The sequence below is a fragment of the Protomyctophum bolini genome (assembly GCF_963924005.1).
Source record: "Protomyctophum bolini genome assembly, chromosome: 18".
Classification (NCBI taxonomy): domain Eukaryota; kingdom Metazoa; phylum Chordata; class Actinopteri; order Myctophiformes; family Myctophidae; genus Protomyctophum; species Protomyctophum bolini.
In genome coordinates, this window is record NC_137879.1 from 16,408,640 (window position 1) to 16,421,812 (window position 13,173).

The 13,173-nt window shown below is 43.1% G+C and overlaps 1 protein-coding gene across 1 annotated transcript in view; it reads right to left on the bottom strand.

Annotated features, from left to right (window-relative positions):
- Positions 1 to 12,901, bottom strand: part of LOC308333176 (protocadherin-15-like) — a 199,704-nt gene extending 186,803 nt beyond the window's left edge. The window contains exon 1 of the mRNA XM_080789372.1: positions 12,564 to 12,901. The gene's annotated coding sequence lies outside the window, so the exon portion shown is untranslated. The remainder of the gene's footprint in view (positions 1 to 12,563) is intronic.
- Positions 12,902 to 13,173: the final 272 nt, after the last annotated feature.

The following is a 13,173-nucleotide window of genomic DNA, read 5'->3' on the forward strand; positions in this document are numbered from 1 at the left end:
CTACTATTATATGGATCGGTTGGTGACTATATGATACGTTGATTAGGCCTAATGATTAGGTTATTAATCGCAGCCAGCTGGGTTTAACGAGATGGCTCAGTGCAACTGTTTTCGTCATGTTGCAGTCTATCGTGTGATAATCCGATTGATTTATAAAACATTTAGCATTATGAACTGAAGCTCATTTGATGCGCCGCAAACCAGAGGCCAGCCAGCGGTATAAACATTAAACAACCACCCCACCCGGGACGGCCACCGTTCACTTCTCATATTCATGCATGTAAGGTGATGGGCGTGACCAACAAGGAAAGAAGAGGATAGCAGTGAGAGCAGCATTTGTGACATTATTGGCGGAACATTTTCATGCATTTAAAACTGTTCGTCAATCCACTAACATTTTCGTCTAGCCTCGTCTCGTCAACGATGTGTGTCGTTCGTCAACGCCACGTCTTAGTACTGGAAAAAGGGGCGTTGACGTCGTCATTTATGTTATCGTCATGCCTGACGAAAACAACACTGCTTCGAACATGGGGCTAAATACGTCCTTTTTACGGCGATTTCTTTATTATTATTTACTATAGTCCCACTAGACCCCAGGAAATTACATCTGGCGACAAAAGATCAGAGGATCTACTGAAAGGGGGAGGTACAGTACTAGCGGGCTCCCATACTGTGTGTAATAGGCTCAATAGCCTCCCCGTTCACATTCAATAGATCCCGTGATATTTTGTGACCAGATGTAATTTCTTGGGGTCTAGAAGGGCTATAGTAAATAATAAAAAAAAAATTACCATCATTTACTTTGTAAAAGAAATACATATTTAGCCCCATGTTCGAATGCTAAAATCGCTAAAACGAAAGAAAGGAGCAAATGAAAAAAATGAACACTCATCTTTTACTTTGTCTAATAACAACGTCCTAAAACATGAACCTTGCATGGTTGAAAAAAACTAAAGTTGTCCTTTAAGTAGATCCTGTCATTTGGTGGGGGGCACTGGGAGCCACTGATTAAAAAATTAATGAATCGACAAAACTAGCGTCATTTGTATTGTTGACCTATTTCTACTATGTAGCACATCCTTCGTTCAACTTCGACCCCTCTATCACATTGGAACTAGGATCTTGTTCTGCTGCTGGCATAGTGATACTGGACACCAAGAAAAATGTGACAGAGGGATCAAAGTTGAACGATAGTTGCACTATATGGATAGAATTAGATCAACAATATAAATGACGTTAGTTTGGTGGATTCATTTATTTTTAATGCAGACCCCCACCAACTCACTGGAACTACTTAATATTCACCAAAACCAGACCAGAACTCCCACCACGGGACTCAGGCAATCAATTAATAACTTTGCAACCACTATATTAATGACTACTTCCTTAGTGTTAAGTATCCTTAACACTTAGTCCGCCATTGGCGTAGATCTACGTCAATTAATGGCAATTGATAAATGTTACACTCCCCGCCATTGCCGTAGATCAACGGCAATTGGTCTTTTATAGTGCTTTTGATTGAGTCATAATGCTACTCACGTTAGCATCGGGTTGCTAACTGGTGTTGTCAATAACACTGGATCACGCCATCTTGATCGCCGTGCCCATAAACACCCATTCTATCTGTTTCTTTCAATCGCCTGTATCTCCTATTCCTTGTCCCAGATGGCATTTTTGGTCAAAACAAGGTTTATTCCACGGCCCAGAGCCGACGCTGTGATGTGCCTCCATTATGTTTTAGCAGCACCCATGGTAAACATGGAATGATGATGCATCGTCACACACCCCAACATAAGATCATAACATCCTGTCTGGGTTTTTGGCTCTTCAAAATAAGAGTTAAACAGGGATAAATGCTGGCTTGAATTATATCAATTATTGAGTTATCAATAAATACTGACATACTGTAGACCCTCTGTTAGGATTTGCCCGCTGGCCAGAGAGAAACTTGAAAAAGTGTGAAATACACAAGAAATGCACAAGAACTCCTTCGACAAGTTCTTTCAATTATTTTTCTCTTAGACATACATGTCTCTTCATCATGCTAAAACAAAAATAATTGGCCTCTTCATAAGACTTAAAAACTGACAGCTTGGTTAAACATTCATAAAAAGGTATATATAAAGAGAAGGAGCATATGGCAGGAATGACTAATGACGTGGGAAGAATAATTGGCATGATAAAGGTGCCGTGCACACACACACACACACACACACACACACACACACACACACACACACACACACACACACACACACACACACACACACACACACACACACACACACACACACACAGTGTGTAACAGGTACTGGTATACAAATAATAACGATCATAAATTTGCGAGCAGTGCCTTCAAGAATATACATTACTTAGCACACACACACACACTTGTTTGGAGGAGAAGCAGGAGGAGGAGGAAGAATGAAGAAAAGTAAAATATATATATATTTAAGTTAAGTTATTTTTAAGTTAAGTTTTTAACTTATCCATAACCATATAAGGAGTCCCCAAAGCAGCTATACGTCCAAATATGGAGTGTGTTGCATCAATCACAAACAAATCACTCAGCTCCATAAATTGCTATACCGACCAGCAGTGATAAAAATGGCAGAGTATTCTTTTTCTAAAGAGCCTGTGGCATTTCAAATACTGTAGGGCAGAGAGAGGAGATACATGCAAATACAAGACGGGGTCATCACACTCACAAGAACCATTATGGTCTGTGTACTAACTGGCTGAGAAACCAGGCACCACATGGCAAAGTAGTTTGACATGGCTTGGCCACCCAACGCATTATCTTATTAACAACACAATAAAAAATAATTGAACCTGGTTTATAAATGCTGCCATGTTGGCCCCAACTTGCAAAAGGGCTTAATGAAAAACCTCTTTGGGCCTGTTCTTTGTATAGGCCCGTAAAAAAAAACTTCTGAGCAAATATGAAGGAAACAATTCTGCAGTGCTATAAAATTTGACAAGCGTGTAATCTAGAAACTAGATTGTAGGGCCTGAATGTGTTTCTGGGACCTAGGGCAAGGGAATTTGAGGATAAACACTACAACAGCAGGATTATAGCTCATGTGTGGGCCCAGAATGCTCGGCCCTTGCTCATACAGCTTGTGGAACTTGTGAGAGGCTCCAATGGCCCTACCCCACCGTCTGATCAACATTACTGTAAGTGTTACACATCTACCTATTTGTAGGCAACAGTTTATCATAGTGCAGATTGTACTGCTAAAGACACATTATCATGATTTAAAAAAGCACAAATGCCCAAATATGAATGGACAAACATTCCTCTAGATCACTGGTTCTCAATGTCAGGTTCGAAGATCGCCTGCGGTTAAATAAGCGCTGAGTAATCTACAGTGTAGATTGGTGTTCCAATGTAGTTTAGTTCCATGATTCTCAACCTTTATCTAATCTAACTATAAATGCACCAAGTGTGTGTGTACTGTACATACGTCTGTAAGTCTGTAATCCACGTAAATGGAGAACCGTTCGCCCCACCAACTTCAAATTCGACACAAGCGTTCCACCCCACCACAGGGGGTGCAGTGCCTGGTGTCGAGTCCGTCGGAAACATGGTCGTCCAGAACCGCCCCAAAAAGGCCCCTGCCCAGTGGCCATTATATGGAGCTGGCCTGTTCCGACATCATTCTGTAGACTCCATAGTTGGGCATGTCTGACAAAAAACTCCATATATGGGCATAAAAAGGACGCAGACATAATATCTGGGTGGGGCATTCCTTTCCAACTTGCATCATTCCAAGTAGGCTAGTGCCCAACGGACACCACTCTAGTATCTATAAATGCACCAAGTCTCTGTACGTACGTGTATATTTACGTCTGTATACGTCTGTAATCCACGTAACTCGAGAACAGTTTGCCCCACCGACTTCAAATTCGACACAGGCATTCCACACCACCACAGGGGTTGCAGTGCCAGGTGTCGAGTCCGTCAGATACACCGATGTCCAGAACCAGCACAAAATCCTCTGCCCGGACTCTGGACCTGATCACCCCTATATCTCCATATATCATCACAAAACTTCATATTTGGGCATGCCTGACACAGAACTCCATATACAGTATAGGAATAAAGGGACACAGACAGACAGATACAGAAATCTCCATATATGGGCATAAAAGGGACACAGATAGATGGGTGGAACGGGTACTCTGCCACAGGTACAACGGGTATTGCATAGCCGGGTGGGGCATGGATCTCCAAGTTCCATCGCTACCGACTCGGTGCTCTACAGCTGGGCACCAGTCTAGTTAATTTCAACAACCACAGTTTGATATTTAATAGGCCATCTTCAACCACTTATCCGTAGTCGGGTCACGGGGGCAACAGCTCCACCAGAGTGCTCCAGACTTCCCTCTCCAGAGCAACATTAGTGACTTCCTCCTGGGGGATCCCGAGACGTTCCAAGGCCAGTTGGTCAATGTATTTCCTCCAACTGCGCCTTGGTCTGCCCCGGGGTCTCCTCCCAGTGGGACGTGCATCGAGGACCTCCCTAGGGAGACGCCCGAGAGGCATCCTAACCAGATGCCCGAACCACCTAAACTGGCTCCTTTCCAGGCGAAGGAGCAGCGGTTCTACTCCGAGTCTCTCTTGTGTAACTGAACTTCTCATCTCTAAGGGAGATGCCAGCCACCCGTCGAAGAAAACTAATTTCGGCCGCTTGTATTCGCGACCTTATTCTTTCGTTCATGACCCACACTTCATGACCATAGGTGAGAGTAGGAACGAAGATTGCTCTGTAGACAGAGAGCTTTGCCTTCTGGCTCAACTCTCTTTTCGTCACAACAGTGCGGTACAGCGACTGCAATAACGCCCCTGCCGCTCCGATTCCCCGGCTGATCTCCTTCTCCGTCCTCCCCTCACTCGTGAACAAGAGCTCGAGATACTTGAACTCCTTTACCTGGGGTAATGCCTCATTCCCTACCTGGACTGCACAATCCACCGGTTTGATACCATTTCTCCATTTCCCCCATTTGATACCATTTTTATTTTTAATCTCTGGGACACCAATCTACACTGTAAAACCCTCTGTTTGTAAACTCTACAGTTACATATAAAGCCCCTCTTGGTCCCCAGACCCAACATTGAGAAATAGGGTTCTAGAAGGCTTGTGTAAAAACTAAATAACTGAAAGCAGTACACCAGTGTGCAGATTACAGATATAACACGTGCAGTAATGTGCAGGAATCGCTTCCATGGACATTATACATTCAAAAGGTGCACCAGTGAGCCATTCATAATAAATGAGTTAAGCTAATTTTATTTTAGGGAACTGAGCTGCTGCATTTATATAATGCCATAACATTTGACTGAATCTACAACCCCATTTCATTTGAATTTATCAGACTTACTGAGATTCAAACTAGTGGGAGGTCAAATCGGAAAGCGTATCACATTCCGCGCAAGTACAGCACAAAAGAACATTCAATTGTAGTGATTGCGATTAAAGATTTTTTCACTCAACAGCTGGCCTTATAGGAACATAATGGAATAGGATTTTTTGTTGGAATAACAAATCCAACCTTGTGTGTTCTATCTCTGAGTTACATTTAAGCAACGATTAGCTTGATATAATGATATGTATTGATGTAAAAAAAAAAAAGTTAATGTTAAGCCAGTGAACTGACATCTATTTGGGGAACGTCATTATAGTTTTCTAAAATAGCGATCTACTGTACAAACTTACACAATGCAAAGCGTTGTGAGCTTGTAGATCGCTATTTGGCATAAGACAGAGTATATGGGGCTTAAGTGGATCAAAGAAAACACAGGTCCAATTCAAACATCATACCATACTGTAGAACGCTGTGACTTTGAGGGGTTTTCAGAACTATTTAAAATCTGCTGTGATCCATTTCATTTAGTTCTTCTGGGACAAACTGTTGTTGCCTTGGAATATTTGTCGAATGCAGTGCTCCCTGGCAAGAAGGATATGAGTGTCTCACGTGCATGCAAATGTGCGTGTGCTCGGCACTGCTCGCACTTGACTTATGGGGCCCCCACTTCTAAAAGTAGCACTACAACACACACACACACACACACACAAAGCCAGAGGGGAGACTTAATATTAGTAAGAGCCAAGATGCAACCTTCTGTGGCTCAGCATAGGGCCCCCACACACACACTCACTCTCTCTCTCTCTCTCTCTCTCTCTCTCTAGTCTCTATTATGCTCCATAACTTCAGTCATACACAAATACAAATACATGGAGAAACTCAAACATAAAATATAGCTTGCATATACTGTCACTTACTCACGCATGCATATTATACAGTCACACACAAACTCACGCACACACACCTCGTATTCTTAACCTGAATTATGCTACCAATAACAGAGCTCTGCTGAGCTGCATGATTGTGTGATTGTGTGTGTGTGTGTGTGTGTGTGTGTGTGTGTGTGTGTGTGTGTGTGTGTGTGTGTGTGTGTGTGTGTGTGTGTGTGTGTGTGTGCGCGTGTGTGTGTGCGTGTGAGTGTGCGTGTAGAACCATTCCATTCCAGAGCAGACTAATATGCCACTATGGCTTCAGACACTTTCAACTGCACAAAATGTATAAACGTTGCAGTATACCAACATATACTGTACATCTGTGCATATAGTGTGGGGCAGCAGATTTGTGTCTATAATATATATATATTCCTGGGTTCGATTCCCGCTCGGGACGCTGTGGGTGCTGGCGGCGTGTTTCCTCCTCCGCGTCATCAGTGCCCATACCCGAGGTGGGGTTGGCGTAAGGGCCTTTCTGTGTGGAGTTTGCATGTTCTCCCCGTGAGGGTAGGTACCCTCACAAAAAACATGCAGTAATCCTGGTCTCTAAACTGCCCCCCCCCCCTGGCCAGCCGGGGCGCCTGATGGAGGGGAAAGGAACTGGTTGGAATAACGTGTTCCTTCCATGCGCTACGTCCAACCAGGAAAACTCCCCCCTTTCAGGTTTAAAGGAGCAACTTGGACACTCAGGTATATGAAGGAAGCATGAGTTCAAGTCCATTGCTCTCCTCATGTCCCCCATGTATGGGGACTAGGTTGGCGGAGGTTGTGTAGAGCCCAGGATCACATTAGATAATTGACACAGGGGTGAAAAATGGGTTACAAAATCGTGGGATAAAGAATAATAAAAAAATAAGAGGATTTTTTTCTTTTGTACTTAAATGTGTGCCAGTATGATTTGTCTTCTCCATTGATTAATTAATTAATACAGTCTTTAAACATCAGTATGTAAGGATTCAGAGTGATGTGTGTCTATTTCTGGTACCACTACTGTGGCGAGAGGCAGCATTTATTATTTGCTGAAAATGTTTGATGAAAGAATCCCAGATCTCACTGATATAGAGTTCCTTAGGGGATTAAACCATGCAGGGTTTCTTAATGTTTGATTTGCATTAAGCTAATATAATCACAGTGGGAACCCACTGGATCTGTAAAACACAGCTCTACTTCTTGGTGGGAATTCGGGAATCACTGGAAACAAGACAAAAACTTTTTTTTTTGTTTTTTGTCTTGAGGCATGGTTTTAGTAAGGGGAAAATAAGGATGGAGCACTGCCGGATTGTAGAGGGTCTTGTCATAACATCCTGTGTACTTCCTTTCTACGGATAAAATGACCACTTCATTTTGTTTATTCCAATGTCCTATTCTACAGATTTTGTTCATTTTTTCCATTAGAATTCATCTTAGTGTTCATTGTGTGGAATTCAATAGGGTAATGATTGTAAAGCTATGCCAGAGAACACACTGAATGAAAATGAGACCATAATGAAAATAAATTATCCCGCTATCGCAAGTTTGCCTTTCTTGCCTGGGTTGCTAGATATGCTCATTTTGGATAGTATTTTGGCCAGCGGGCAGATAATATCGTTAGGAACAATTAACTCAGTTGTATTGTTTCATGTAAACTCAATCCCTCACATGGAAGCATTCTAATAAAGCCCCTGGTGCACAACAATTTCCAACAAAATGTCAATGAGCAGCATTCCAGCACTGAATTTGGACAAAAACTAGTTCAACCAAATTCTAATTGACCATTTGAGACCACAACAACAAACTATTTTTCAAGTCAACAGACCATGTCAAATTCATTTCCTCCATCCATCTGTCTGATTCTCTGTTCATTCATTTCACTTCATCTTGCATCTTTAAGTCTTGTTTACTTTTGGTCTTTCTCACACTGTCATTCTCTTCTTTTCTCAGTCTCGTTGTATTTACCTATCTCATTCAGTTTTAACTCCTTCCTTACATTCCAGTCTTGTAGACTAGCTATTTTCTCGCAACACCATCATACTACTGTAACAGGACTTATGTGGTTAAATAAAGGCAGTGATTACGGTATGTGATAGGGAAACCAAGCTGGGAGCTGGGACAGGCTAGTGATACCCATGTACGTATTATACATGGCAACACATTTCTATCACATTTGTGTGACAGAATAAGACTCAAATGATCTGCCATCTCTGACAAACGCAACTGCACAATACTCATGAACCCATAAACTATGAATATCATGCTGTGGTGTTCATTATCAGTATGCAATAGTAGCTACTAGCTATACATACAAATGTGCCATTTGAAAACTTCACATGTCCTGCCATTAGCAATTCAGTACATTGTAAGAAACAGAACATCGTCAGTGAGAAAGGGGGCATTTGCCAAGGTGTAATATGTCAATTCTATTTGGATTCCGTGAATAGTTAGAGTTCCTCTGCTGGACACTTCTTTTCAGCAGCAAAGCACTAGAATTAGCAAGGCTGATCAGTGAATAAAACATGCAGCGAAAACATGCATTTTCAGAAAACCTTCAGGAAAAAAAAGGATCAGGAAAGCGTGAAGAGTTGGAATGGCACATCTGTATGTACCACTGTATATAGTATTTAGCTTTAGGAGCAGCAAGCCTTGCTCATGGGCATGTGGCTAACTGAATATGACATATCTGTGACAGCTTAGCCTGGTGGTTATGAGCAGGCAGCCAAATACCTATATACCTTTTAACACTAATGCTGATAGCATTGGACGACCAACCTTTTCCAAGGCCGACAGCAAATGTTCTCTTATAGCGAGAAGCACACCGCATACTGTACCTCAAAAGAAAGCTTAATTTGTCCACTCCAGATATTTACCTTTATGTAACACCTGCTTTTGTAGTAACATGCTCTTCTTGAACAGAAAGCCGAGTTATGGACCGTTTCATGTCAGATGTCGACAGGCAGTTATACAAATGAACACAAAGAATATCCTATACATACTATACACCGAATGAAAGCCCTGAATGTCTACTTTTACGAGGAAGAAAGTACACATTGATCCCATCTACCCTTCGTCGGTAATTGGCTTTTGTATGAGCAACAGAATGAGCATAGGGACTGAGGGAACATATTGGGGCTACCTTACTACTGTTTTGTTTATTTTTTATGATGATGACGGATCGGGCAGACACCAGGCGGGCAGATGAAACGATGCAAAGACGCGTTGTCATTATTTATCCATCTATGTACGTGTCTGTCACTGTGTATCGTTCCAACTCGGCTAGCCGAGGGACGGTGGTGTTGTTGTGCTCCTCCAGTAACACAACAGCGCGTATTTGCATTGTTCCATCTGACCGTTGAATGTTGATCATCATCATAAAAAAATAACAGCCCATCGTCCTTCGCCGAGTTCGCCGAGGGACGACACAATCCGCGATAGTTTTCTTGTTTGTTCGAGAATGTAGAAGGAAAGGAGACATGAATCTGACCGACTTTAGATATGTTATGATAGTGTCCATGGGAGCCGCCATGTTCCGACAGACACTACACACCTCCCCTGAAACAAACAGGAGGGGAGGGGAGGGGGAAACAGGAGGAGAGGTGGAGGCAAGCCGATCGGATGTTATGCAGTGTGATTCTGTTGACTGGAGTTGTATGTACGCTCGCATGGGCACCGCCATTACGTTTACAGAGACTATTCTAAACAGTGCGCCCCTCCCGTCCTGTTTTATTTATTTTTGATCAAGTGACCGGAGTGTTGTGGGATGAATCGAGGCTGCTTGATCTATTGTCCGGGTGTGTAGAAAGGCGATTGAAAGTAATCAATAAAAAAGTGCATATAAACCAGGATTACTACATGTTTTTGTGAGGGTGCCCACTGCCTACTCTAGCCTAGGGGATGACCATACCCACCTAGGGAGGAGAGAACACGCCTCCAGTGCCCCTCCTGGCGGAAATCGAACCCAGGACCTTTTAGCTGTGAAGCGACAGCACTACCGACTGCGCTACCTTGCCCCCTTTTCTTGCTTTTTTTAATAATGAGGGATGCCAGCTTGCGAGTGCTTCAAGTATCTGTTGTGCACTGACAAATGAATGCACTGAGAATTATTGTGCACCGATATGAAGGATGGCTTTAAGCACCATCTCCTGTTCCAAAGCCTGAGCACTTATTCAAATCAAAGTCCCTGTCGTTCTGGCATTCAGCGTGACTAACAGGCTCTGACACAGTGATATGTGCAGGGGTTCCAGGTTCACTTCACACAACCACATATTCTGCCTGTTAAGTTTCACTTGCGCTCTGTCACACAATGGTGTTGCTTGCTGAAAAGAACAGCATGTCGGCATGCGACACTGTTGTAGATAATTCATTATGCTTTAGTTTAGACTCCTCTTCATGCCACATGTAAACCACTGAACCAGGAATATTAGTTTGATAACCAACACACAGACGCACACACACATGCACAGTCGCACGTGCATGCATGGCACACACACACACACACGCACGCACGGACACACAATACTTCAACAATCTGACAGCGGCACCAACACACAGACACACATAATGTACCCATCTGCAGGCTCAGCCACAGCCCACAGACATGCAGCACACATGCACATACAGTAGTCTACACATGCATGCATACTTCCACGCTCTGACCTGAAATGACACCATCATACCTGTAAAACTCTCACTGATCAACCATGACACTGTAACAAATGCACGCACACACACACACACACACACACACACACACACACACACATTCTCTCTCTCTCTCACACACACACACACACACACACACACACACACACACACACACACACAAGCGCACACGCCACTCTGTCTGTGACTCGTAACATGTTTCTCATTAGGAGTAGCTTTGCAATAAATAGCCCCGCCACAACACAAACCTCTTTCACACATGACTGAGCAAAGTGTTACATTAAATTGGATTCTGTGCTCTCTACTTTAGGCCAACAAGTTAATTATGAAATCTAGACAAATGTTTCACTTAAATGTGTATATTAATGGATTTCTCTCTCTCTGTATCTCTCTTCTCTCACATCCTATGTGTATATGTTTTACACACTGCACACACACAGGCACACACACTGTATACATTCAGTACTTGCCTGTATATGGTTTACACACTACACACTACACACACACACACACACACACACACACACACACACACACACACACACACACACACACACACACACACAGTGAGTCACTCATTTGGCATAATAATGTTATATTGCCATGGTGTCTAAAGTGAGTGGAGATTTTTTATTTTAATATAGAGGTACAGTAGAACATGACTGATAGCAGTTCCGGGCACTGTCTGCACTCCTACCTATTTATTCTGGCCTCTCTCTCGCTGTCACCTTTGACTTTCTCTCTTTCGTTGTTGACTAGGCGACAGCTTGCCAGGAAAGGACGGTAATCGGATGACCCTCTCCTTTTCTCCCTCTCTCTCTCTCTTTCTCGCTCTAATCCCAGACGTACTAACGTGTGAGGTAACCTGCTTTTCACAGGGACCACTGCAAAGTGTCTACTAAAATAGAATAGAGCATAGCGACGAGACAGGCCTACTTGTTGAAAATAAGTGCTAAAATGGATCAAGAAGGAAGTCCCCTCATTGTATCATCAGTTCGTCACACTCATTGACTACAGCAGTACAGCTACGGTTAGCTGTGCTTCTTGAAACAGTAGGGGGGATGGCAGAGTATAGGTATATAGGCTGTTAATTCCGAATGGACTTATCGGCCATTTCTGAGTGACTTCCAGCCTTCTGAATACAGAAAGTAGCCTACTCACAGGAACGGCTATGCTATAGTTTACGACTAAAAAGTACAAGTACTTCCTATAGGCCTAATTAGGCCTACATCATTCAACAAGGTTATCAAATTGTCTTAAACGCAAGAAGACCGCATTTTCTTTGCAGTTTAACAACAATATCAGCACCAAGGACAGCTATTTCCTATTGAAAATAATAAGGCAGCATTTCTAGTCTAAAGTAGAAATGGTCCCACACGATCGTAGTTAAAGCATAATACAGTATGCAGGCGTTTCGATTCAGATCAGATGCAACAGTTATGTCACTATATAGCCTAACAATTACACTTTTGAGTCTCCGGAAAGTCGGCGATTTGTCTAATCGTCGTTTCCCCCCCTTTAACGAGGCTACGTTTCTCTAAAAAAAAAACAAAAAAAAAACAAGAAAACAAAACAAAAAAATACCAACTGAATTACAGTATGAAGCAAGCGAATCTGGCTTACCACGTTAGTCTCGTTGAAGCCATAAGCTTGTCATACAATCCACTTGTTTAGATACTGTTGACGTGTCTCGGCCGGACAAGGCACATATCCCGGAGGAATCCACGATCCACGCAGCACTTCCCACGGACAGCGCTGCGCTCCTGACCCGTCGGGCTCCCTATCCTCGTTTTCACAACGAACAGAAACAAAATGAGCTTTTCGCCTTCAACGTGCAGGGGGAAAACTCTGTCTACTCTCGCCTATACAACGACCTGTTCTCTCTTCGTCGTAGTAGTGAAATATAGTCCGCTCTGGAACTTGCTATATCCGAAAGTGAGCCTATACGTCCGTATGAGCCGAAGGCAGCTGTTGGAAGACAAACAGTAACAGTATCTTTCCTCTCTAGTAGCCTATTCTCCTCGAGTGACTGCTCTCTCGACCAGATGAGAGAGAGAGAGAGAGAGAGAGAGAGAGAGAGAGAGAGAAGACACACGCGCAGACAGAGGAGACGGCAAAAGCAATGGTGATCTCTGCACCATCATAATCCCATTATGTCCGCGGCAAAAGGCAGGTGGCTTAATCGGTTGCAAAATACAGGGGGTTGTTGTGTTCTGATCTGTTTGGGCCCGTGGCT